This window comes from Pteropus vampyrus, unplaced genomic scaffold, assembly GCF_000151845.1.
Source record: "Pteropus vampyrus isolate Shadow unplaced genomic scaffold, Pvam_2.0 Scaffold1000002814, whole genome shotgun sequence".
In the NCBI taxonomy this organism is placed as follows: Eukaryota; Metazoa; Chordata; class Mammalia; order Chiroptera; family Pteropodidae; genus Pteropus; species Pteropus vampyrus.
This window is the reverse complement of record NW_011917216.1, coordinates 9687-37016: the sequence shown is the minus strand read 5'-3', so window position 1 is coordinate 37016 and position 27330 is coordinate 9687. Positions and strand designations below refer to the sequence as shown.

General features: G+C 54.7%; 6 pseudogenes; all 6 read right to left on the bottom strand.

The window, feature by feature from the left end:
* Positions 1-1129: 1129 nt before the first annotated feature.
* Positions 1130-1681, bottom strand: LOC105311271 (annotated as a pseudogene).
* Positions 1682-6076: 4395 nt separating this feature from the next.
* LOC105311270 lies at positions 6077-6594 on the bottom strand (annotated as a pseudogene).
* Positions 6595-10972: 4378 nt separating this feature from the next.
* On the bottom strand, positions 10973-11524 carry LOC105311269 (annotated as a pseudogene).
* Positions 11525-15905: 4381 nt separating this feature from the next.
* On the bottom strand, positions 15906-16457 carry LOC105311268 (annotated as a pseudogene).
* A 4386-nt stretch (positions 16458-20843) lies between these two features.
* On the bottom strand, positions 20844-21395 carry LOC105311267 (annotated as a pseudogene).
* A 4387-nt stretch (positions 21396-25782) lies between these two features.
* LOC105311266 lies at positions 25783-26337 on the bottom strand (annotated as a pseudogene).
* Between the last annotated feature and the right edge of the window lie 993 nt (positions 26338-27330).

Below are 27330 nucleotides of genomic sequence, written 5' to 3'. Positions count from 1 at the left end.
TAGCAAGATTTGTGGGGTGCAGCTAGAGCAGTGCTTAGATGCAAGTTTTGTAGCACCGAAGTGCTGATATGAAAATTTAGGAGACGTCTCAAGGAAATGATCTTCTCACTTCGTAGCTTAGGAAAGGACAAGAATTGGGGACGAAATCCATCTAAATCAAGCAGGAGGAAGGAAGAAGTTGTCCCAAGTCAGGAAGTGTTTTATGACCTAGGACCCAGCTCACATGCTGTGGCCCCTGAATAGAACAAGGTGAAGCATGTCTGCTCTTACTGGGCAGTGGTCCCAGGGAGGGGCCGGTGGGTCAGCTTTCGGGTCTGAGGTTGGGCTGGCCATTTGGAAAAGTGGAACGCTCTTTCCACGGCGTGGTTCCAAAGGACAGTCGTCCGAAGCCACTGGGGCCGAGCGAGGGTTCCTGGTGCTTGGACTCTGGGCCAAAGTACATGGAAGCAACCACCCGAGGCTCGGTCCCGTGAACGGCAGGTACCTATGCGCCTAGAAGCAAGTGGCTGGCCGAGAAGAGCCTGCTCTAAAATCACGTGTTCTTCTCGTCAGCTGTCTTGCTAACTTCCTGCCCCTAGGAACAAAGACGAAAGTCCAACCTCACGGCTGAGACTGCCCTTGGAGAATACCACTTCTCCTTCCTGCCGCTGTGATTTTCAGGCCGCGTGGGTTTCTACTTTTCCTATGCACCGGCACCCACGTTCCCCGGGACCCCAGGCCAGCCACCTCGCCCCAGGCCTATACAGCACGTGGTCTTAAAAGGATGATCGATGTTGTGTGTTCCAGGGTCCCACGCAATACCTTCTCCCTCCGTCCACGGAGATCGTGAGCCGCCTGGGGATGGATGGGGCACGGGTCGGCGGCACGGACGCTTGCTTGGATACCTGCTGAAAGCTTAAAAGGTGAGGGTTCTGCACACACCAATCCACCAGAGACCATTGTTTATTTAGGAACCAATAACTTTATTGGAAGAAATGGCAAACCTGGAAGAAGAAGGGGCAAAGGGGAAAAAAAAAAAAAAAAAAAAAAACCTCAAGGGAATGTCAGGCAAGGGCGATACTGCAACATGCATGCCGGGCGTGGTGACCTGGAGAAGTCACCCCACGGCCACGGGGAAGGCAGTCCAGGCTCAGTCCTTGTCGCTGTCGTGCAGGGTGAGCTTGTCAAAGAGGTGCTCGGCCAGGCCCGATTGCGGGGCTCCCATCTTGCACAGGTTGGTGAGATGGTCGCCCAGCTCCGTGATGAACTTCACCTGCTCGTGCAGGTGGCGACTCATCAGGAAGTCGCACAGGCGGGCGTCCTTCTTCTCGGTGGCCAGCCGGTGCAGACTGAACAGGCTCTGGTTCACATCCATCGCCAGGTGCAAGGCGCACTCCATGACCCTCACCCGGTCGTGCCAGCGGTTGCGGTCAGGCCTGCCGATCTCGCGCAGACGCAGGTGGGCCCCGCGCTGGTTGTGCAGCCACATGAGCCTCTGGGCGTACTCCGTCTCCTTGCTGGACTGCTGCCGGAAGAACTGGACGACGTGCTTGAGGGCCGCGTCCTCGCCTTCGAAGTACAAGGCCATGGACTCGTACACGTAGGAGGCGTAGAGCTCCAGGTTGATCTGGTTGTTGACGGCGGCCTCACAGTCGGGCTGGTAGCTGTGGCGCGCACACGACGGCGGCAGCGCGGTCGACATGACTGGCGGTGCAGGCGCGGCGGGCGCCAAGGCCGAGGCGGCGACGAAGCCGGGGCTGCGGGGCGAGCAGCGGCAGCGGCGGCGGCGGCGGCGGGGTCTCCGGGTGCTCCCAGCGGTGGGCGACCAGGGAGGCTGCGGGCCGAGTCAGCGGCGGTGGAAACCTGGGGGCGCTCTCAAGGCGGACGAGGAGGAGGGCGCTCTGGGGCGGGTCAGCTCCTGTGGGGGACCGGAACTGGGGGGTCCGTTGAGGCCTGGGGGCGTGGGGGTGGAGTCCTTTACGTTACGTTACGTTCGCGGTGGGCAAGCGGGGAGCCCCGCGGGCGGGCGGGCGGGCGGGCGCGGGCGACAGAGGGCGGGCGCGGGTGCGGGCGCGGGCGACAGAGGCGGCTGGGGAGCTAGGGGAGGCTCGCAGAGGGGAGCGAGCGCGGTGTTCCAGCTTCCATCCCAGCCCGCAGAGGCGGGCGACTGTGAGCTGAGCACGGGGCGTCTATGAACTTTATATTTGGGCACTGTCGCTGTTTGCCGACGATTTTCTCTCGTTCTCTAATATTTCCTCTGAGAAGACCCAGTCCTCGTTTAAGAAAACGAAAACAGAAGTAAAAGCACGTGGGCCTGGAAATTCTGAGAAATTTAATTAGGAGTTTTGGAAAAGTTCTCCATTGTTTCCTGTTACGGATACCTGTGTGGATGTATATCTCTATCTCTAAGTCTATCTCTAAGTCTATCTCTATGTCTCTCTCTATATCTGTATCTACATCTATATCTATACCTATATCTATATCTATATCTATATCTTTATCTGTACCTATATCTATATCTATGTCTATACACATCTAGAAAAACTTCTGTGTATATTTCTCCTCAGAAAGAGGTGGTTTTTGTTTTTTTTTTTTATTTCGTCCCTCATAGTTTTTCACAGCTTTATTGAGGTACCGTTTCCATGTCCCGCCATTGCACCATGTCAAATTTCCAATTCAATGATTTTTTCCTGTGGCCAGCCAGTTATGTAATTTACGAAGTGATTCTCTCCACCCCCACCCCCACCCCCCTCAGACTAGTTCCCACCTGGCACTGTACATAATTATCGCAACATTTTTGACTGTATTCTCCATGCGGCACTTCACATCCCCGTGACTGCTTTGTAACTGCCGATGTGTACTTGTCAATCCCTTCAGCTTTTCCACCCAACCCCCAGACCCCCCTCCCATCTGGCAATCGCCCGTTTGCTCTCTGTATCTCTCTCTGAGTCTGTTTTGGTTTTGTGTGTTTGATTGGTTTTGTTCTTTAGATTCCAGGTGGAAGTGAGATCCTATGGTACTGGTCTTTCTCTGACGTATTTCACTTAGCCTCACACCCTCTCGGGCCATGTATGTGGTTGCAGATGGCAAGGTTTCCTCCTTTCTCTCATGGCCGGGTCATATTCCATCGGATGTACGTAGCACGACTTCTTTATGCAGTCATCTGTCGATGGGCACTGAGGTTCTTTCCGTCCGTTGCCTGTTGCAGCAGCGCTGCAGGGTGCAGAGAACTTTTTGGATCAGTGGTTTGGTTTTCTTTGCGTGAATACCCGGAAGGAAGGGCAATCGCTGGGTCGTAGGCTAGTTAGTTGTGTTTTTAAGTTTCTGAGGCATCTCCAAACCGTTTTCCACAGTGCTCGTCCCAATCTCCAATCCCAGCAACGGCGGCCGAGGGCCCCGTCTCCTCCCCCTCCTCGGCAACACTCGTTCTTGTGATCTCTTGAGGAGTTAGCCACTCTGACAGGTGTCAGGTGATAGCTCGTTGGGGTTTGAGTTTGCATTTCTCTGACGATCAGTGACATCGAGCGTCTTTTCATACGTCTGCTGGCCATGCGCGTGTCCTCTTTGGAGAAATGCCTGTCCAGGTCCTCCGCCCAGTTTTTAATTGGGTCGTTTGTCTTTCCGAGACGTAGTTGTGTTGGTTCATCACGAGCTCCTCTCTCACTGTCCCGTGATGCTTAAAAGCACGTGCATTCCTATTTAGGAACAAAGGGCGCGATCGATTAGACTAGGTAATGAGCGCGGATCTGATCTGGAGCATGATGTCCGTTTCACTAAGAGGCTTCTCCCCCGAATGGGAAGATGGAGTGTGTCAACGATTCAGTGGTCTCCCGTGGGGCTACGGGGCATGCAGCCGGCAGGGACGGGAGAGGCCCTCCCAGATGCCAAAAGCCCGGCATTTCTCGAACGTCGCAAGGCTTCCGTGGCTCCCTCTTCTAGGTAGATGTGCTCCTCTGTTTGGTTTCCCTTGGCTGGACAGGTTTGCAGTGGTCTGAGACTTGCTCTGATTTGAGTTTCCTTCCTAGTCAGTTAACTGCCTTTCTTGGGAGTGTCGTTCTGGGAGATCGAAGCGGGTCCGATGCCAGTTTGGCTTTGTTCAGTGCAAGTAAGTTCGGGGCAGGATCAGAGCAGGGCAGCGGCAAACAGGCCTGTGTTCAGACTGTAGCTCTGCGATGTCACGGTCCACCCGGGACCCTCTCCAGTCCTTCGATTTCATTGACTCTGTTCTTGCACTTTCTCTGATTGCGCTCGGCCTTCAGTCGCAGGTATTTTCCAGTCTCTGGTGCTTGCCCGTCTGAAAGTCTCTCCCGTTCGTCACCTGCCAAGGTTTCCTCGCCAGGTCCGCTTCGCTCCCTGTATCCTTTTTCGTGTGCGTATGCGTAGGTAACTGGTTTTGCGCCCGGTGCGCCACCACGAGTCAACTGTCTTCTTTGAATTTTGTTTTCTTTCTTGACTTTCTAAAAGGAAAAATAGGTTAAGAAACAATTAATGCATTTCCGTGGCTCGAAAGGCCCAGGGTTCTCCTCCCCGTAGGCAGCCAATGAAGTATTATTGTCATCATCGGGAGAAGAAAGGGGGAGGAGAGGATGAAGGAAGCTTCACGTTAAGAGAAAGTGCAGAGGCGTGAGAGTGGAATGTTCAGAAACATGTCTTTCAGAAGCACGTGGTTTCCGAGTGCACGCGACACACCGCCCAAGGCGGACCTCGTTCCGTGCCGTGCCGCAAGTGTCAACAAAGGCAACAGGATGGGGATTGGGTGCCCTGGGTACTCTGACCGCGGCGGAGCTAAGCCGGAGATCGTTCACGGAATGATCTGGGAAAATCCCCAAATATCTGGAAACGAGTGATCCAGTGCACGTCTGAACAACGTGTGGGTCAACGGAGAGACCGGGGGGAACTCAAGATGACTTGGGACTGGACGGAAGCAAAGCACCACATAGCAAGATTTGTGGGGTGCAGCTAGAGCAGTGCTTAGATGCAAGTTTTGTAGCACCGAAGTGCTGATATGAAAATTTAGGAGACGTCTCAAGGAAATGATCTTCTCACTTCGTAGCTTAGGAAAGGACAAGAATTGGGGACGAAATCCATCTAAATCAAGCGGGAGGAAGGAAGAAGTTGTCCCAAGTCAGGAAGTGTTTTATGACCTAGGACCCAGCTCACATGCTGTGGCCCCTGAATAGAACAAGGTGAAGCATGTCTGCTCTTACTGGGCAGTGGTCCCAGGGAGGGGCCGGTGGGTCAGCTTTCGGGTCTGAGGTTGGGCTGGCCATTTGGAAAAGTGGAACGCTCTTTCCACGGCGTGGTTCCAAAGGACAGTCGTCCGAAGCCACTGGGGCCGAGCGAGGGTTCCTGGTGCTTGGACTCTGGGCCAAAGGACATGGAAGCAACCACCCGAGGCTCGGTCCCGTGAACGGCAGGTACCTATGCGCCTAGAAGCAAGTGGCTGGCCGAGAAGAGCCTGCTCTAAAATCACGTGTTCTTCTCGTCAGCTGTCTTGCTAACTTCCTGCCCCTAGGAACAAAGACGAAAGTCCAACCTCACGGCTGAGACTGCCCTTGGAGAATACCACTTCTCCTTCCTGCCGCTGTGATTTTCAGGCCGCGTGGGTTTCTACTTTTCCTATGCACCGGCACCCACGTTCCCCGGGACCCCAGGCCAGCCACCTCGCCCCAGGCCTATACAGCACGTGGTCTTAAAAAGATGATCGATGTTGTGTGTTCCAGGGTCCCACGCAATACCTTCTCCCTCCGTCCACGGAGATCGTGAGCCGCCTGGGGATGGATGGGGCACGGGTCGGCGGCACGGACGCTTGCTTGGATACCTGCTGAAAGCTTAAAAGGTGAGGGTTCTGCACACACCAATCCACCAGAGACCATTGTTTATTTAGGAACCAATAACTTTATTGGAAGAAATGGCAAACCTGGAAGAAGAAGGGGCAAAGGGGAAAAAAAAAAAAAAAAAAAACCTCAAGGGAATGTCAGGCAAGGGCGATACTGCAACATGCATGCCGGGCGTGGTGACCTGGAGAAGTCACCCCACGGCCACGGGGAAGGCAGTCCAGGCTCAGTCCTTGTCGCTGTCGTGCAGGGTGAGCTTGTCAAAGAGGTGCTCGGCCAGGCCCGATTGCGGGGCTCCCATCTTGCACAGGTTGGTGAGATGGTCGCCCAGCTCCGTGATGAACTTCACCTGCTCGTGCAGGTGGCGACTCATCAGGAAGTCGCACAGGCGGGCGTCCTTCTTCTCGGTGGCCAGCCGGTGCAGACTGAACAGGCTCTGGTTCACATCCATCGCCAGGTGCAAGGCGCACTCCATGACCCTCACCCGGTCGTGCCAGCGGTTGCGGTCAGGCCTGCCGATCTCGCGCAGACGCAGGTGGGCCCCGCGCTGGTTGTGCAGCCACATGAGCCTCTGGGCGTACTCCGTCTCCTTGCTGGACTGCTGCCGGAAGAACTGGACGACGTGCTTGAGGGCCGCGTCCTCGCGTTCGAAGTACAAGGCCATGGACTCGTACACGTAGGAGGCGTAGAGCTCCAGGTTGATCTGGTTGTTGACGGCGGCCTCACAGTCGGGCTGGTAGCTGTGGCGCGCACACGACGGCGGCAGCGCGGTCGACATGACTGGCGGTGCAGGCGCGGCGGGCGCCAAGGCCGAGGCGGCGACGAAGCCGGGGCTGCGGGGCGAGCAGCGGCAGCGGCGGCGGCGGCGGCGGCGGCGGGGTCTCCGGGTGCTCCCAGCGGTGGGCGACCAGGGAGGCTGCGGGCCGAGTCAGGGGCGGTGGAAACCTGGGGGCGCTCTCAAGGCGGACGCGGAGGAGGGCGCTCTGGGGCGGGGCGGGGCGTCAGCTCCTGTGGGGGACCGGAACTGGGGGGTCCGTTGAGGCCTGGGGGCGTGGGGGTGGAGTCCTTTACGTTACGTTCGCGGTGGGCAAGCGGGGAGCCCCGCGGGCGGGCGGGCGCGGCCGACAGAGGGCGGGCGCGGGTGCGGGCGCGGGCGACAGAGGCGGCTGGGGAGCTAGGGGAGGCTCGCAGAGGGGAGCGAGCGCGGTGTTCCAGCTTCCATCCCAGCCCGCAGAGGCGGGCGACTGTGAGCTGAGCACGGGGCGTCTATGAACTTTATATTTGGGCACTGTCGCTGTTTGCCGACGATTTTCTCTCGTTCTCTAATATTTCCTCTGAGAAGACCCAGTCCTCGTTTAAGAAAACGAAAACAGAAGTAAAAACACGTGGGCCTGAAAATTCTGAGAAATTTAATTAGGAGTTTTGGAAAAGTTCTCCATTGTTTCCTGTTACGGATACCTGTGTGGATGTATATCTCTATCTCTAAGTCTATCTCTAAGTCTATCTCTATGTCTATCTCTATGTCTATCTCTATCTCTATCTCTATATCTATATCTGGATCTATATCTGGATCTATATCTAGATCTATATCTATATCTTTATCTATACCTATATCTATATCTATGTCTATACACATCTAGAAAAACTTCTGTGTATATTTCTCCTCAGAAAGAGGTGGTTTTTGTTTTTTTTTTTATTTCGTCCCTCATAGTTTTTCACAGCTTTATTGAGGTACCGTTTCCATGTCCCGCCATTGCACCATGTCAAATTTCCAATTCAATGATTTTTTTCTGTGGCCAGCCAGTTATGTAATTTACGAAGTGATTCTCTCCACCCCCACCCCCACCCCCCTCAGACTAGTTCCCACCTGGCACTGTACATAATTATCGCAACATTTTTGACTGTATTCTCCATGCGGCACTTCACATCCCCGTGACTGCTTTGTAACTGCCGATGTGTACTTGTCAATCCCTTCAGCTTTTCCACCCAACCCCCAGACCCCCCTCCCATCTGGCAATCGCCCGTTTGCTCTCTGTATCTCTGAGTCTGTTTTGGTTTTGTGTGTTTGATTGGTTTTGTTCTTTAGATTCCAGGTGGAAGTGAGATCCTATGGTACTGGTCTTTCTCTGACGTATTTCACTTAGCCTCACACCCTCTCGGGCCATGTATGTGGTTGCAGATGGCAAGGTTTCCTTCTTTCTCTCATGGCCGGGTCATATTCCATCGGATGTACGTAGCACGACTTCTTTATGCAGTCATCTGTCGATGGGCACTGAGGTTCTTTCCGTCCGTTGCCTGTTGCAGCAGCGCTGCAGGGTGCAGAGAACTTTTTGGATCAGTGGTTTGGTTTTCTTTGCGTGAATACCCGGAAGGAAGGGCAATCGCTGGGTCGTAGGCTAGTTAGTTGTGTTTTTAAGTTTCTGAGGCATCTCCAAACCGTTTTCCACAGTGCTCGTCCCAATCTGCAATCCCAGCAACAGCGGCCGAGGGCCCCGTCTCCTCCCCCTCCTCGGCAACACTGGTTCTTGTGATCTCTTGAGGAGAGCCACTCTGACAGGTGTGAGGTGATAGCTCGTTGTGGTTTGAGTTTGCATTTCTCTGACGATCAGTGACATCGAGCGTCTTTTCATACGTCTGCTGGCCATGCGCGTGTCCTCTTTGGAGAAATGCCTGTCCAGGTCCTCTGCCCAGTTTTTAATTGGGTCGTTTGTCTTTCCGAGACGTAGTTGTGTTTGTTCATCACGAGCTCCTCTCTCACTGTCCCGTGATGCTTAAAAGCACGTGCATTCCTATTTAGGAACAAAGGGCGCGTTCGATTAGACTAGGTAATGAGCGCGGATCTGATCTGGAGCATGATGTCCGTTTCACTAAGAGGCTTCTCCCCCGAATGGGAAGATGGAGTGTGTCAACGATTCAGTGGTCTCCCGTGGGGCTACGGGGCATGCAGCCGGCAGGGACGGGAGAGGCCCTCCCAGATGCCAAAAGCCCGGCATTTCTCGAACGTCGCAAGGCTTCCGTGGCTCCCTCTTCTAGGTAGATGTGCTCCTCTGTTTGGTTTCCCTTGGCTGGACAGGTTGGCAGTGGTCTGAGACTTGCTCTGATTTGAGTTTCCTTCCTAGTCAGTTAACTGCCTTTCTTGGGAGTGTCGTTCTGGGAGATCGAAGCGGGTCCGATGCCAGTTTGGCTTTGTTCAGTGCAAGTAAGTTCGGGGCAGGATCAGAGCAGGGCAGCGGCAAACAGGCCTGTGTTCAGACTGTAGCTCTGCGATGTCACGGTCCACCCGGGACCCTCTCCAGTCCTTCGATTTCATTGACTCTGTTCTTGCACTTTCTCTGATTGCGCTCGGCCTTCAGTTGCAGGTATTTTCCAGTCTCTGGTGCTTGCCCGTCTGAAAGTCTCTCCCGTTCGTCACCTGCCAAGGTTTCCTCGCCAGGTCCGCTTCGCTCCCTGTATCCTTTTTCGTGTGCGTATGCGTAGGTAACTGGTTTTGCGCCCGGTGCGCCACCACGAGTCAACTGTCTCCTTTGAATTTTGTTTTCTTTTTTGACTTTCTAAAAGGAAAAATAGGTTAGGAAACAATTAATGCCTTTCCGTGGCTCGAAAGGCCCAGGGTTCTCCTCCCCGTAGGCAGCCAATGAAGTATTATTGTCATCATCGGGAGAAGAAAGGGGGAGGAGAGGATGAAGGAAGCTTCACGTTAAGAGAAAGTGCAGAGGCGTGAGAGTGGAATGTTCAGAAACACGTCTTTCAGAAGCACGTGGTTTCCGAGTGCACGCGACACACCGCCCAAGACGGACCTCGTTCCGTGCCGTGCCGCAAGTGTCAACAAAGGCAACAGGATGGGGATTGGGTGCCCTGGGTCCTCTGACCGCGGCGGAGCTAAGCCGGAGATCATTCACGGAATGATCTGGGAAAATCCCCAAATATCTGGAAACGAGTGATCCAGTGCACGTCTGAACAACGTGTGGGTCAACGGAGAGACCGGGGGGAACTCAAGATGACTTGGGACTGGACGGAAGCAAAACACCACATAGCAAGATTTGTGGGGTGCAGCTAGAGCAGTGCTTAGATGCAAGTTTTGTAGCACCGAAGTGCTGATATGAAAATTTAGGAGACGTCTCAAGGAAATGATCTTCTCACTTCGTAGCTTAGGAAAGGACAAGAATTGGGGACGAAATCCATCTAAATCAAGCGGGAGGAAGGAAGAAGTTGTCCCAAGTCAGGAAGTGTTTTATGACCTAGGACCCAGCTCACATGCTGTGGCCCCTGAATAGAACAAGGTGAAGCATGTCTGCCCTCACTCGGCAGTGGTCCCAGGGAGGGGCCGGTGGGTCAGCTTTCGGGTCTGAGGTTGGGCTGGCCATTTGGAAAAGTGGAACGCTCTTTCCACGGCGTGGTTCCAAAGGACAGTCGTCCGAAGCCACTGGGGCCGAGCGAGGGTTCCTGGTGCTTGGACTCTGGGCCAAAGTACATGGAAGCAACCACCCGAGGCTCGGTCCCGTGAACGGCAGGTACCTATGCGCCTGGAAGCAAGTGGCTGGCCGAGAAGAGCCTGCTCTAAAATCACGTGTTCTTCTCGTCAGCTGTCTTGCTAACTTCCTGCCCCTAGGAACAAAGACGAAAGTCCAACCTCACGGCTGAGACTGCCCTTGGAGAATACCACTTCTCCTTCCTGCCGCTGTGATTTTCAGGCCGCGTGGGTTTCTACTTTTCCTATGCACCGGCACCCACGTTCCCCGGGACCCCAGGCCAGCCACCTCGCCCCAGGCCTATACAGCACGTGGTCTTAAAAAGATGATCGATGTTGTGTGTTCCAGGGTCCCACGCAATACCTTCTCCCTCCGTCCACGGAGATCGTGAGCCGCCTGGGGATGGATGGGGCACGGGTCGGCGGCACGGACGCTTGCTTGGATACCTGCTGAAAGCTTAAAAGGTGAGGGTTCTGCACACACCAATCCACCAGAGACCATTGTTTATTTAGGAACCAATAACTTTATTGGAAGAAATGGCAAACCTGGAAGAAGAAGGGGCAAAGGGGAAAAAAAAAAAAAAAAAAACCTCAAGGGAATGTCAGGCAAGGGCGATACTGCAACATGCATGCCGGGCGTGGTGACCTGGAGAAGTCACCCCACGGCCACGGGGAAGGCAGTCCAGGCTCAGTCCTTGTCGCTGTCGTGCAGGGTGAGCTTGTCAAAGAGGTGCTCGGCCAGGCCCGATTGCGGGGCTCCCATCTTGCACAGGTTGGTGAGATGGTCGCCCAGCTCCGTGATGAACTTCACCTGCTCGTGCAGGTGGCGACTCATCAGGAAGTCGCACAGGCGGGCGTCCTTCTTCTCGGTGGCCAGCCGGTGCAGACTGAACAGGCTCTGGTTCACATCCATCGCCAGGTGCAAGGCGCACTCCATGACCCTCACCCGGTCGTGCCAGCGGTTGCGGTCAGGCCTGCCGATCTCGCGCAGACGCAGGTGGGCCCCGCGCTGGTTGTGCAGCCACATGAGCCTCTGGGCGTACTCCGTCTCCTTGCTGGACTGCTGCCGGAAGAACTGGACGACGTGCTTGAGGGCCGCGTCCTCGCCTTCGAAGTACAAGGCCATGGACTCGTACACGTAGGAGGCGTAGAGCTCCAGGTTGATCTGGTTGTTGACGGCGGCCTCACAGTCGGGCTGGTAGCTGTGGCGCGCACACGACGGCGGCAGCGCGGTCGACATGACTGGCGGTGCAGGCGCGGCGGGCGCCAAGGCCGAGGCGGCGACGAAGCCGGGGCTGCGGGGCGAGCAGCGGCAGCGGCGGCGGCGGCGGCGGCGGGGTCTCCGGGTGCTCCCAGCGGTGGGCGACCAGGGAGGCTGCGGGCCGAGTCAGGGGCGGTGGAAACCTGGGGGCGCTCTCAAGGCGGACGAGGAGGTCTGGGGCGGGGCGGGGCGTCAGCTCCTGTGGGGGACCGGAACTGGGGGGTCCGTTGAGGCCTGGGGGCGTGGGGGTGGAGTCCTTTACGTTACGTTCGCGGTGGGCAAGCGGGGAGCCCCGCGGGCGGGCGGGCGGGCGCGGGCGACAGAGGGCGGGCGCGGGTGCGGGCGCGGGCGACAGAGGCGGCTGGGGAGCTAGGGGAGGCTCGCAGAGGGGAGCGAGCGCGGTGTTCCAGCTTCCATCCCAGCCCGCAGAGGCGGGCGACTGTGAGCTGAGCACGGGGCGTCTATGAACTTTATATTTGGGCACTGTCGCTGTTTGCCGACGATTTTCTCTCGTTCTCTAATATTTCCTCTGAGAAGACCCAGTCCTCGTTTAAGAAAACGAAAACAGAAGTAAAAACACGTGGGCCTGAAAATTCTGAGAAATTTAATTAGGAGTTTTGGAAAAGTTCTCCATTGTTTCCTGTTACGGATACCTGTGTGGATGTATATCTCTATATCTAAGTCTATCTCTATGTCTATCTCTATGTCTATCTCTATGTCTATCTCTATCTCTATCTCTATATCTATATCTGTATCTATATCTGGATCTATATCTAGATCTATATCTATATCTTTATCTATACCTATATCTATATCTATGTCTATACACATCTAGGAAAACTTCTGTGTATATTTCTCCTCAGAAAGAGGTGGTTTTTGTTTGTTTTTTTTTTTATTTCGTCCCTCATAGTTTTTCACAGCTTTATTGAGGTACCGTTTCCATGTCCCGCCATTGCACCATGTCAAATTTCCAATTCAATGATTTTTTTTCTGTGGCCAGCCAGTTATGTAATTTACGAAGTGATTCTCTCCACCCCCACCCCCACCCCCCTCAGACTAGTTCCCACCTGGCACTGTACATAATTATCGCAACATTTTTGACTGTATTCTCCATGCGGCACTTCACATCCCCGTGACTGCTTTGTAACTGCCGATGTGTACTTGTCAATCCCTTCAGCTTTTCCACCCAACCCCCAGACCCCCCTCCCATCTGGCAATCGCCCGTTTGCTCTCTGTATCTCTGAGTCTGTTTTGGTTTTGTGTGTTTGATTGGTTTTGTTCTTTAGATTCCAGGTGGAAGTGAGATCCTATGGTACTGGTCTTTCTCTGACGTATTTCACTTAGCCTCACACCCTCTCGGGCCATGTATGTGGTTGCAGATGGCAAGGTTTCCTTCTTTCTCTCATGGCCGGGTCATATTCCATCGGATGTACGTAGCACGACTTCTTTATGCAGTCATCTGTCGATGGGCACTGAGGTTCTTTCCGTCCGTTGCCTGTTGCAGCAGCGCTGCAGGGTGCAGAGAACTTTTTGGATCAGTGGTTTGGTTTTCTTTGCGTGAATACCCGGAAGGAAGGGCAATCGCTGGGTCGTAGGCTAGTTAGTTGTGTTTTTAAGTTTCTGAGGCATCTCCAAACCGTTTTCCACAGTGCTCGTCCCAATCTGCAATCCCAGCAACAGCGGCCGAGGGCCCCGTCTCCTCCCCCTCCTCGGCAACACTGGTTCTTGTGATCTCTTGAGGAGAGCCACTCTGACAGGTGTGAGGTGATAGCTCGTTGTGGTTTGAGTTTGCATTTCTCTGACGATCAGTGACATCGAGCGTCTTTTCATACGTCTGCTGGCCATGCGCGTGTCCTCTTTGGAGAAATGCCTGTCCAGGTCCTCTGCCCAGTTTTTAATTGGGTCGTTTGTCTTTCCGAGACGTAGTTGTGTTGGTTCATCACGAGCTCCTCTCTCACTGTCCCGTGATGCTTAAAAGCACGTGCATTCCTATTTAGGAACAAAGGGCGCGATCGATTAGACTAGGTAATGAGCGCGGATCTGATCTGGAGCATGATGTCCGTTTCACTAAGAGGCTTCTCCCCCGAATGGGAAGATGGAGTGTGTCAACGATTCAGTGGTCTCCCGTGGGGCTACGGGGCATGCAGCCGGCAGGGACGGGAGAGGCCCTCCCAGATGCCAAAAGCCCGGCATTTCTCGAACGTCGCAAGGCTTCCGTGGCTCCCTCTTCTAGGTAGATGTGCTCCTCTGTTTGGTTTCCCTTGGCTGGACAGGTTTGCAGTGGTCTGAGACTTGCTCTGATTTGAGTTTCCTTCCTAGTCAGTTAACTGCCTTTCTTGGGAGTGTCGTTCTGGGAGATCGAAGCGGGTCCGATGCCAGTTTGGCTTTGTTCAGTGCAAGTAAGTTCGGGGCAGGATCAGAGCAGGGCAGCGGCAAACAGGCCTGTGTTCAGACTGTAGCTCTGCGATGTCACGGTCCACCCGGGACCCTCTCCAGTCCTTCGATTTCATTGACTCTGTTCTTGCACTTTCTCTGATTGCGCTCGGCCTTCAGTCGCAGGTATTTTCCAGTCTCTGGTGCTTGCCCGTCTGAAAGTCTCTCCCGTTCGTCACCTGCCAAGGTTTCCTCGCCAGGTCCGCTTCGCTCCCTGTATCCTTTTTCGTGTGCGTATGCGTAGGTAACTGGTTTTGCGCCCGGTGCGCCACCACGAGTCAACTGTCTCCTTTGAATTTTGTTTTCTTTTTTGACTGTCTAAAAGGAAAAATAGGTTAGGAAACAATTAATGCCTTTCCGTGGCTCGAAAGGCCCAGGGTTCTCCTCCCCGTAGGCAGCCAATGAAGTATTATTGTCATCATCGGGAGAAGAAAGGGGGAGGAGAGGATGAAGGAAGCTTCACGTTAAGAGAAAGTGCAGAGGCGTGAGAGTGGAATGTTCAGAAACACGTCTTTCAGAAGCACGTGGTTTCCGAGTGCACGCGACACACCGCCCAAGACGGACCTCGTTCCGTGCCGTGCCGCAAGTGTCAACAAAGGCAACAGGATGGGGATTGGGTGCCCTGGGTCCTCTGACCGCGGCGGAGCTAAGCCGGAGATCGTTCACGGAATGATCTGGGAAAATCCCCAAATATCTGGAAACGAGTGATCCAGTGCACGTCTGAACAACGTGTGGGTCAACGGAGAGACCGGGGGGAACTCAAGATGACTTGGGACTGGACGGAAGCAAAACACCACATAGCAAGATTTGTGGGGTGCAGCTAGAGCAGTGCTTAGATGCAAGTTTTGTAGCACCGAAGTGCTGATATGAAAATTTAGGAGACGTCTCAAGGAAATGATCTTCTCACTTCGTAGCTTAGGAAAGGACAAGAATTGGGGACGAAATCCATCTAAATCAAGCGGGAGGAAGGAAGAAGTTGTCCCAAGTCAGGAAGTGTTTTATGACCTAGGACCCAGCTCACATGCTGTGGCCCCTGAATAGAACAAGGTGAAGCATGTCTGCTCTTACTGGGCAGTGGTCCCAGGGAGGGGCCGGTGGGTCAGCTTTCGGGTCTGAGGTTGGGCTGGCCATTTGGAAAAGTGGAACGCTCTTTCCACGGCGTGGTTCCAAAGGACAGTCGTCCGAAGCCACTGGGGCCGAGCGAGGGTTCCTGGTGCTTGGACTCTGGGCCAAAGTACATGGAAGCAACCACCCGAGGCTCGGTCCCGTGAACGGCAGGTACCTATGCGCCTAGAAGCAAGTGGCTGGCCGAGAAGAGCCTGCTCTAAAATCACGTGTTCTTCTCGTCAGCTGTCTTGCTAACTTCCTGCCCCTAGGAACAAAGACGAAAGTCCAACCTCACGGCTGAGACTGCCCTTGGAGAATACCACTTCTCCTTCCTGCCGCTGTGATTTTCAGGCCGCGTGGGTTTCTACTTTTCCTATGCACCGGCACCCACGTTCCCCGGGACCCCAGGCCAGCCACCTCGCCCCAGGCCTATACAGCACGTGGTCTTAAAAGGATGATCGATGTTGTGTGTTCCAGGGTCCCACGCAATACCTTCTCCCTCCGTCCACGGAGATCGTGAGCCGCCTGGGGATGGATGGGGCACGGGTCGGCGGCACGGACGCTTGCTTGGATACCTGCTGAAAGCTTAAAAGGTGAGGGTTCTGCACACACCAATCCACCAGAGACCATTGTTTATTTAGGAACCAATAACTTTATTGGAAGAAATGGCAAACCTGGAAGAAGAAGGGGCAAAGGGGGAAAAAAAAAAAAAAGAAAAAAACCTCAAGGGAATGTCAGGCAAGGGCGATACTGCAACATGCATGCCGGGCGTGGTGACCTGGAGAAGTCACCCCACGGCCACGGGGAAGGCAGTCCAGGCTCAGTCCTTGTCGCTGTCGTGCAGGGTGAGCTTGTCAAAGAGGTGCTCGGCCAGGCCCGATTGCGGGGCTCCCATCTTGCACAGGTTGGTGAGATGGTCGCCCAGCTCCGTGATGAACTTCACCTGCTCGTGCAGGTGGCGACTCATCAGGAAGTCGCACAGGCGGGCGTCCTTCTTCTCGGTGGCCAGCCGGTGCAGACTGAACAGGCTCTGGTTCACATCCATGGCCAGGTGCAAGGCGCACTCCATGACCCTCACCCGGTCGTGCCAGCGGTTGCGGTCAGGCCTGCCGATCTCGCGCAGACGCAGGTGGGCCCCGCGCTGGTTGTGCAGCCACATGAGCCTCTGGGCGTACTCCGTCTCCTTGCTGGACTGCTGCCGGAAGAACTGGACGACGTGCTTGAGGGCCGCGTCCTCGCCTTCGAAGTACAAGGCCATGGACTCGTACACGTAGGAGGCGTAGAGCTCCAGGTTGATCTGGTTGTTGACGGCGGCCTCACAGTCGGGCTGGTAGCTGTGGCGCGCACACGACGGCGGCAGCGCGGTCGACATGACTGGCGGTGCAGGCGCGGCGGGCGCCAAGGCCGAGGCGGCGACGAAGCCGGGGCTGCGGGGCGAGCAGCGGCGGCGGCGGCGGCGGCGGCGGGGTCTCCGGGTGCTCCCAGCGGTGGGCGACCAGGGAGGCTGCGGGCCGAGTCAGGGGCGGTGGAAACCTGGGGGCGCTCTCAAGGCGGACGAGGAGGAGGGCGCTCTGGGGCGGGGCGGGGCGTCAGCTCCTGTGGGGGACCGGAACTGGGGGGTCCGTTGAGGCCTGGGGGCGTGGGGGTGGAGTCCTTTACGTTACGTTCGCGGTGGGCAAGCGCGGAGCCCCGCGGGCGGGCGGGCGCGGGCGACAGAGGGCGGGCGCGGGTGCGGGCGCGGGCGACAGAGGCGGCTGGGGAGCTAGGGGAGGCTCGCAGAGGGGAGCGAGCGCGGTGTTCCAGCTTCCATCCCAGCCCGCAGAGGCGGGCGACTGTGAGCTGAGCACGGGGCGTCTATGAACTTTATATTTGGGCACTATCGCTGTTTTCCGACGATTTTCTCTCGTTCTCTAATATTTCCTCTGAGAAGACCCAGTCCTCGTTTAAGAAAACGAAAACAGAAGTAAAAACACGTGGGCCTGAAACTTCTGAGAATATTAATTAGGAGTTTTGGAAAAGTTCTCCATTGTTTCCTGTTACGGATACCTGTGTGGATGTATATCTCTATCTCTAAGTCTATCTCTATGTCTATCTCTATGTCTATCTCTATGTCTATCTCTATATCTATATCTGTATCTATATCTGTATCTACATCTATATCTATACCTATATCTATATCTATATCTATATCTTTATCTATACCTATATCTATATCTATGTCTATACACATCTAGAAAAACTTCTGTATATATTTCTCCTCAGAAAGAGGTGGTTTTTGTTTTTTCTTTTTTATTTCGTCCCTCATAGTTTTTCACAGCTTTATTGAGGTAGCGTTTCCATGTGCCGCCATTGCACCATGTCAAATTTCCAATTCAATGATTTTTTTTCTGTGGCCAGCCAGTTATGTAATTTACGAAGTGATACCCCCCACCCCCACCCCCACCCCCCTCAGACTAGTTCCCACCTGGCACTGTACATAATTATCGCAACATTTTTGACTGTATTCTCCATGCGGCACTTCACATCCCCGTGACTGCTTTGTAACTGCCGATGGGTACTTGTCAATCCCTTCAGCTTTTCCACCCAACCCCCAGACCCCCCTCCCATCTGGCAATCGCCCGTTTGCTCTCTGTATCTCTGAGTCTGTTTTGGTTTTGTGTGTTTGATTGGTTTTGTTCTTTAGATTCCAGGTGGAAGTGAGATCCTATGGTACTGGTCTTTCTCTGACGTATTTCACTTAGCCTCACACCCTCTCGGGCCATGTATGTGGTTGCAGATGGCAAGGTTTCCTTCTTTCTCTCATGGCCGGGTCATATTCCATCGGATGTACGTAGCACGACTTCTTTATGCAGTCATCTGTCGATGGGCACTGAGGTTCTTTCCGTCCGTTGCCTGTTGCAGCAGCGCTGCAGGGTGCAGAGAACTTTTTGGATCAGTGGTTTGGTTTTCTTTGCGTGAATACCCGGAAGGAAGGGCAATCGCTGGGTCGTAGGCTAGTTAGTTGTGTTTTTAAGTTTCTGAGGCATCTCCAAACCGTTTTCCACAGTGCTCGTCCCAATCTGCAATCCCAGCAACAGCGGCCGAGGGCCCCGTCTCCTCCCCCTCCTCGGCAACACTGGTTCTTGTGATCTCTTGAGGAGAGCCACTCTGACAGGTGTGAGGTGATAGCTCGTTGTGGTTTGAGTTTGCATTTCTCTGACGATCAGTGACATCGAGCGTCTTTTCATACGTCTGCTGGCCATGCGCGTGTCCTCTTTGGAGAAATGCCTGTCCAGGTCCTCTGCCCAGTTTTTAATTGGGTCGTTTGTCTTTCCGAGACGTAGTTGTGTTGGTTCATCACGAGCTCCTCTCTCACTGTCCCGTGATGCTTAAAAGCACGTGCATTCCTATTTAGGAACAAAGGGCGCGTTCGATTAGACTAGGTAATGAGCGCGGATCTGATCTGGAGCATGATGTCCGTTTCACTAAGAGGCTTCTCCCCCGAATGGGAAGATGGAGTGTGTCAACGATTCAGTGGTCTCCCGTGGGGCTACGGGGCATGCAGCCGGCAGGGACGGGAGAGGCCCTCCCAGATGCCAAAAGCCCGGCATTTCTCGAACGTCGCAAGGCTTCCGTGGCTCCCTCTTCTAGGTAGATGTGCTCCTCTGTTTGGTTTCCCTTGGCTGGACAGGTTTGCAGTGGTCTGAGACTTGCTCTGATTTGAGTTTCCTTCCTAGTCAGTTAACTGCCTTTCTTGGGAGTGTCGTTCTGGGAGATCGAAGCGGGTCCGATGCCAGTTTGGCTTTGTTCAGTGCAAGTAAGTTCGGGGCAGGATCAGAGCAGGGCAGCGGCAAACAGGCCTGTGTTCAGACTGTAGCTCTGCGATGTCACGGTCCACCCGGGACCCTCTCCAGTCCTTCGATTTCATTGACTCTGTTCTTGCACTTTCTCTGATTGCGCTCGGCCTTCAGTCGCAGGTATTTTCCAGTCTCTGGTGCTTGCCCGTCTGAAAGTCTCTCCCGTTCGTCACCTGCCAAGGTTTCCTCGCCAGGTCCGCTTCGCTCCCTGTATCCTTTTTCATGTGCGTATGCGTAGGTAACTGGTTTTGCGCCCGGTGCGCCACCACGAGTCAACTGTCTCCTTTGAATTTTGTTTTCTTTTTTGACTTTCTAAAAGGAAAAATAGGTTAGGAAACAATTAATGCCTTTCCGTGGCTCGAAAGGCCCAGGGTTCTCCTCCCCGTAGGCAGCCAATGAAGTATTATTGTCATCATCGGGAGAAGAAAGGGGGAGGAGAGGATGAAGGAAGCTTCACGTTAAGAGAAAGTGCAGAGGCGTGAGAGTGGAATGTTCAGAAACACGTCTTTCAGAAGCACGTGGTTTCCGAGTGCACGCGACACACCGCCCAAGACGGACCTCGTTCCGTGCCGTGCCGCAAGTGTCAACAAAGGCAACAGGATGGGGATTGGGTGCCCTGGGTCCTCTGACCGCGGCGGAGCTAAGCCGGAGATCATTCACGGAATGATCTGGGAAAATCCCCAAATATCTGGAAACGAGTGATCCAGTGCACGTCTGAACAACGTGTGGGTCAACGGAGAGACCGGGGGGAACTCAAGATGACTTGGGACTGGACGGAAGCAAAACACCACATAGCAAGATTTGTGGGGTGCAGCTAGAGCAGTGCTTAGATGCAAGTTTTGTAGCACCGAAGTGCTGATATGAAAATTTAGGAGACGTCTCAAGGAAATGATCTTCTCACTTCGTAGCTTAGGAAAGGACAAGAATTGGGGACGAAATCCATCTAAATCAAGCGGGAGGAAGGAAGAAGTTGTCCCAAGTCAGGAAGTGTTTTATGACCTAGGACCCAGCTCACATGCTGTGGCCCCTGAATAGAACAAGGTGAAGCATGTCTGCTCTTACTGGGCAGTGGTCCCAGGGAGGGGCCGGTGGGTCAGCTTTCGGGTCTGAGGTTGGGCTGGCCATTTGGAAAAGTGGAACGCTCTTTCCACGGCGTGGTTCCAAAGGACAGTCGTCCGAAGCCACTGGGGCCGAGCGAGGGTTCCTGGTGCTTGGACTCTGGGCCAAAGTACATGGAAGCAACCACCCGAGGCTCGGTCCCGTGAACGGCAGGTACCTATGCGCCTGGAAGCAAGTGGCTGGCCGAGAAGAGCCTGCTCTAAAATCACGTGTTCTTCTCGTCAGCTGTCTTGCTAACTTCCTGCCCCTGGGAACAAAGATGAAAGTCCAACCTCACGGCTGAGACTGCCCTTGGAGAATACCACTTCTCCTTCCTGCCGCTCTGATTTTCAGGCCGCGTGGGTTTCTACTTTTCCTATGCACCGGCACCCACGTTCCCCGGGACCCCAGGCCAGCCACCTCGCCCCAGGCCTATACAGCACGTGGTCTTAAAAGGATGATCGATGTTGTGTGTTCCAGGGTCCCACGCAATACCTTCTCCCTCCGTCCACGGAGATCGTGAGCCGCCTGGGGATGGATGGGGCACGGGTCGGCGGCACGGACGCTTGCTTGGATACCTGCTGAAAGCTTAAAAGGTGAGGGTTCTGCACACACCAATCCACCAGAGACCATTGTTTATTTAGGAACCAATAACTTTATTGGAAGAAATGGCAAACCTGGAAGAAGAAGGGGCAAAGGGGAAAAAAAAAAAAAAAAAAAAAAAACCTCAAGAGAATGTCAGGCAAGGGCGATACTGCAACATGCATGCCGGGCGTGGTGACCTGGAGAAGTCACCCCACGGCCACGGGGAAGGCAGTCCAGGCTCAGTCCTTGTCGCTGTCGTGCAGGGTGAGCTTGTCAAAGAGGTGCTCGGCCAGGCCCGATTGCGGGGCTCCCATCTTGCACAGGTTGGTGAGATGGTCGCCCAGCTCCGTGATGAACTTCACCTGCTCGTGCAGGTGGCGACTCATCAGGAAGTCGCACAGGCGGGCGTCCTTCTTCTCGGTGGCCAGCCGGTGCAGACTGAACAGGCTCTGGTTCACATCCATCGCCAGGTGCAAGGCGCACTCCATGACCCTCACCCGGTCGTGCCAGCGGTTGCGGTCAGGCCTGCCGATCTCGCGCAGACGCAGGTGGGCCCCGCGCTGGTTGTGCAGCCACATGAGCCTCTGGGCGTACTCCGTCTCCTTGCTGGACTGCTGCCGGAAGAACTGGACGACGTGCTTGAGGGCCGCGTCCTCGCCTTCGAAGTACAAGGCCATGGACTCGTACACGTAGGAGGCGTAGAGCTCCAGGTTGATCTGGTTGTTGACGGCGGCCTCACAGTCGGGCTGGTAGCTGTGGCGCGCACACGACGGCGGCAGCGCGGTCGACATGACTGGCGGTGCAGGCGCGGCGGGCGCCAAGGCCGAGGCGGCGACGAAGCCGGGGCTGCGGGGCGAGCAGCGGCAGCGGCGGCGGCGGCGGCGGCGGCGGTGTCTCCGGGTGCTCCCAGCGGTGGGCGACCAGGGAGGCTGCGGGCCGAGTCAGGGGCGGTGGAAACCTGGGGGCGCTCTCAAGGCGGACGAGGAGGAGGGCGCTCTGGGGCGGGGCGGGGCGTCAGCTCCTGTGGGGGACCGGAACTGGGGGGTCCGTTGAGGCCTGGGGGCGTGGGGGTGGAGTCCTTTACGTTACGTTCGCGGTGGGCAAGCGGGGAGCCCCGCGGGCGGGCGGGCGCGGCCGACAGAGGGCGGGCGCGGGTGCGGGCGCGGGCGACAGAGGCGGCTGGGGAGCTAGGGGAGGCTCGCAGAGGGGAGCGAGCGCGGTGTTCCAGCTTCCATCCCAGCCCGCAGAGGCGGGCGACTGTGAGCTGAGCACGGGGCGTCTATGAACTTTATATTTGGGCACTATCGCTGTTTTCCGACGATTTTCTCTCGTTCTCTAACATTTCCTCTGAGAAGACCCAGTCCTCGTTTAAGAAAACGAAAACAGAAGTAAAAACACGTGGGCCTGAAAATTCTGAGAATATTAATTCGGAGTTTTGGCAAAGTTCTCCATTGTTTCCTGTTACGGATACCTGTGTGGATGTATATCTCTATCTCTAAGTCTATCTCTATGTCTATCTCTATGTCTATCTCTATCTCTATCTCTATCTCTATATCTGTATCTATATCTGTATCTATATCTATATCTATATCTATATCTTTATCTTTATCTATACCTATATCTATATCTATGTCTATACACATCTAGAAACACTTCTGTATATATTTCTCCTCAGAAAGAGGTGGTTTTTGTTTTTTCTTTTTTATTTCGTCCCTCATAGTTTTTCACAGCTTTATTGAGGTACCGTTTCCATGTCCCGCCATTGCACCATGTCAAATTTCCAATTCAATGATTTTTTTCTGTGGCCAGCCAGTTATGAAATTTACGAAGTGATTCTCTCCAACCCCCACCCCCACCCCCACCCCCCTCAGACTAGTTCCCACCTGGCACTGTACATAATTATCGCAACATTTTTGACTGTATTCTCCATGCGGCACTTCACATCCCCGTGACTGCTTTGTAACTGCCGATGGGTACTTGTCAATCCCTTCAGCTTTTCCACCCAACCCCCAGACCCCCCTCCCATCTGGCAATCGCCCGTTTGCTCTCTGTATCTCTGAGTCTGTTTTGGTTTTGTGTGTTTGATTGGTTTTGTTCTTTAGATTCCAGGTGGAAGTGAGATCCTATGGTACGGGTCTTTCTCTGACGTATTTCACTTAGCCTCACACCCTCTCGGGCCATGTATGTGGTTGCAGATGGCAAGGTTTCCTTCTTTCTCTCATGGCCGCGTCATATTCCATCGGATGTACGTAGCACGACTTCTTTATGCAGTCATCTGTCGATGGGCACTGAGGTTCTTTCCGTCCGTTGCCTGTTGCAGCAGCGCTGCAGGGTGCAGAGAACTTTTTGGATCAGTGGTTTGGTTTTCTTTGCGTGAATACCCGGAAGGAAGGGCAATCGCTGGGTCGTAGGGTAGTTAGTTGTGTTTTTAAGTTTCTGAGGCATCTCCAAACCGTTTTCCACAGTGCTCGTCCCAATCTCCAATCCCAGCAACGGCGGCCGAGGGCCCCGTCTCCTCCCCCTCCTCGGCAACACTCGTTCTTGTGATCTATTGAGGAGAGCCACTCTGACAGGTGTGAGGTGATAGCTCGTTGTGGTTTGCGTTTGCATTTCTCTGACGATCAGTGACATCGAGCGTCTTTTCATACGTCTGCTGGCCATGCGCGTGTCCTCTTTGGAGAAATGCCTGTCCAGGTCCTCCGCCCAGTTTTTAATTGGGTCGTTTGTCTTTCCGAGACGTAGTTGTGTTGGTTCATCACGAGCTCCTCTCTCACTGTCCCGTGATGCTTAAAAGCACGTGCATTCCTATTTAGGAACAAAGGGCGCGATCGATTAGACTAGGTAATGAGCGCGGATCTGATCTGGAGCATGATGTCCGTTTCACTAAGAGGCTTCTCCCCCGAATGGGAAGATGGAGTGTGTCAACGATTCAGTGGTCTCCCGTGGGGCTACGGGGCATGCAGCCGGCAGGGACGGGAGAGGCCCTCCCAGATGCCAAAAGCCCGGCATTTCTCGAACGTCGCAAGGCTTCCGTGGCTCCCTCTTCTAGGTAGATGTGCTCCTCTGTTTGGTTTCCCTTGGCTGGACAGGTTTGCAGTGGTCTGAGACTTGCTCTGATTTGAGTTTCCTTCCTAGTCAGTTAACTGCCTTTCTTGGGAGTGTCGTTCTGGGAGATCGAAGCGGGTCCGATGCCAGTTTGGCTTTGTTCAGTGCAAGTAAGTTCGGGGCAGGATCAGAGCAGGGCAGCGGCAAACAGGCCTGTGTTCAGACTGTAGCTCTGCGATGTCACGGTCCACCCGGGACCCTCTCCAGTCCTTCGATTTCATTGACTCTGTTCTTGCACTTTCTCTGATTGCGCTCGGCCTTCAGTCGCAGGTATTTTCCAGTCTCTGGTGCTTGCCCGTCTGAAAGTCTCTCCCGTTCGTCACCTGCCAAGGTTTCCTCGCCAGGTCCGCTTCGCTCCCTGTATCCTTTTTCGTGTGCGTATGCGTAGGTAACTGGTTTTGCGCCCGGTGCGCCACCACGAGTCAACTGTCTCCTTTGAATTTTGTTTTCTTTTTTGACTTTCTAAAAGGAAAAATAGGTTAGGAAACAATTAATGCCTTTCCGTGGCTCGAAAGGCCCAGGGTTCTCCTCCCCGTAGGCAGCCAATGAAGTATTATTGTCATCATCGGGAGAAGAAAGGGGGAGGAGAGGATGAAGGAAGCTTCACGTTAAGAGAAAGTGCAGAGGCGTGAGAGTGGAATGTTCAGAAACACGTCTTTCAGAAGCACGTGGTTTCCGAGTGCACGCGACACACCGCCCAAGACGGACCTCGTTCCGTGCCGTGCCGCAAGTGTCAACAAAGGCAACAGGATGGGGATTGGGTGCCCTGGGTTCTCTGACCGCGGCGGAGCTAAGCCGGAGATCGTTCACGGAATGATCTGGGAAAATCCCCAAATATCTGGAAACGAGTGATCCAGTGCACGTCTGAACAACGTGTGGGTCAACGGAGAGACCGGGGGGAACTCAAGATGACTTGGGACTGGACGGAAGCAAAGCACCACATAGCAAGATTTGTGGGGTGCAGCTAGAGCAGTGCTTAGATGCAAGTTTTGTAGCACCGAAGTGCTGATATGAAAATTTAGGAGACGTCTCAAGGAAATGATCTTCTCACTTCGTAGCTTAGGAAAGGACAAGAATTGGGGACGAAATCCATCTAAATCAAGCGGGAGGAAGGAAGAAGTTGTCCCAAGTCAGGAAGTGTTTTATGACCTAGGACCCAGCTCACATGCTGTGGCCCCTGAATAGAACAAGGTGAAGCATGTCTGCTCTTACTGGGCAGTGGTCCCAGGGAGGGGCCGGTGGGTCAGCTTTCGGGTCTGAGGTTGGGCTGGCCATTTGGAAAAGTGGAACGCTCTTTCCACGGCGTGGTTCCAAAGGACAGTCGTCCGAAGCCACTGGGGCCGAGCGAGGGTTCCTGGTGCTTGGACTCTGGGCCAAAGTACATGGAAGCAACCACCCGAGGCTCGGTCCCGTGAACGGCAGGTACCTATGCGCCTTGAAGCAAGTGGCTGGCCGAGAAGAGCCTGCTCTAAAATCACGTGTTCTTCTCGTCAGCTGTCTTGCTAACTTCCTGCCCCTAGGAACAAAGACGAAAGTCCAACCTCACGGCTGAGACTGCCCTTGGAGAATACCACTTCTCCTTCCTGCCGCTGTGATTTTCAGGCCGCGTGGGTTTCTACTTTTCCTATGCACCGGCACCCACGTTCCCCGGGGCCCCAGGCCAGCCACCTCGCCCCAGGCCTATACAGCACGTGGTCTTAAAAGGATGATCGATGTTGTGTGTTCCAGGGTCCCACGCAATACCTTCTCCCTCCGTCCACGGAGATCGTGAGCCGCCTGGGGATGGATGGGGCACGGGTCGGCGGCACGGACGCTTGCTTGGATACCTGCTGAAAGCTTAAAAGGTGAGGGTTCTGCACACACCAATCCACCAGAGACCATTGTTTATTTAGGAACCAATAACTTTATTGGAAGAAATGGCAAACCTGGAAGAAGAAGGGGAAAAGGGGAAAAAACAAAAACAAAAAAAAAAAACCTCAAGGGAATGTCTGGCAAGGGCGATACTGCAACATGCATGCCGGGCGTGGTGACCTGGAGAAGTCACCCCACGGCCACGGGGAAGGCAGTCCAGGCTCAGTCCTTGTCGCTGTCGTGCAGGGTGAGCTTGTCAAAGAGGTGCTCGGCCAGGCCCGATTGCGGGGCTCCCATCTTGCACAGGTTGGTGAGATGGTCGCCCAGCTCCGTGATGAACTTCACCTGCTCGTGCAGGTGGCGACTCATCAGGAAGTCGCACAGGCGGGCGTCCTTCTTCTCGGTGGCCAGCCGGTGCAGACTGAACAGGCTCTGGTTCACATCCATCGCCAGGTGCAAGGCGCACTCCATGACCCTCACCCGGTCGTGCCAGCGGTTGCGGTCAGGCCTGCCGATCTCGCGCAGACGCAGGTGGGCCCCGCGCTGGTTGTGCAGCCACATGAGCCTCTGGGCGTACTCCGTCTCCTTGCTGGAAAAAGACTGCCGGAAGAACTGGACGACGTGCTTGAGGGCCGCGTCCTCGCGTTCGAAGTACAAGGCCATGGACTCGTACACGTAGGAGGCGTAGAGCTCCAGGTTGATCTGGTTGTTGACGGCGGCCTCACAGTCGGGCTGGTAGCTGTGGCGCGCACACGACGGCGGCAGCGCGGTCGACATGACTGGCGGTGCAGGCGCGGCGGGCGCCAAGGCCGAGGCGGCGACGAGGCCGGGGCTGCGGGGCGAGCAGCGGCAGCGGCGGCGGCGGCGGCGGCGGCGGTGTCTCCGGGTGCTCCCAGCGGTGGGCGACCAGGGAGGCTGCGGGCCGAGTCAGGGGCGGTGGAAACCTGGGGGCGCTCTCAAGGCGGACGAGGAGGAGGGCGCTCTGGGACGGGGCGGGGCGTCAGCTCCTGTGGGGGACCGGAACTGGGGGGTCCGTTGAGGCCTGGGGGCGTGGGGGTGGAGTCCTTTACGTTACGTTCGCGGTGGGCAAGCGGGGAGCCCCGCGGGCGGGCGGGCGCGGCCGACAGAGGGCGGGCGCGGGTGCGGGCGCGGGCGACAGAGGCGGCTGGGGAGCTAGCGGAGGCTCGCAGAGGGGAGCGAGCGCGGTGTTCCAGCTTCCATCCCAGCCCGCAGAGGCGGGCGACTGTGAGCTGAGCACGGGGCGTCTATGAACTTTATATTTGGGCACTATCGCTGTTTTCCGACGATTTTCTCTCGTTCTCTAACATTTCCTCTGAGAAGACCCAGTCCTCGTTTAAGAAAACGAAAACAGAAGTAAAAACACGTGGGCCTGAAAATTCTGAGAATATTAATTCGGAGTTTTGGCAAAGTTCTCCATTGTTTCCTGTTACGGATACCTGTGTGGATGTATATCTCAATCTCTAAGTCTATCTCTATGTCTATCTCTATGTCTATCTCTATATCTATATCTGTATCTATATCTGTATCTACATCTATATCTCTACCTATATCTTTATCTATATCTATATCTTTATCTGTACCTATATCTATATCTATGTCTATACACATCTAGAAAAACTTCTGTGTATATTTCTCCTCAGAAAGAGGTGGTTTTTGTTTTTTTTTTTTATTTCGTCCCTCATAGTTTTTCACAGCTTTATTGAGGTACCGTTTCCATGTCCCGCCATTGCACCATGTCAAATTTCCAAT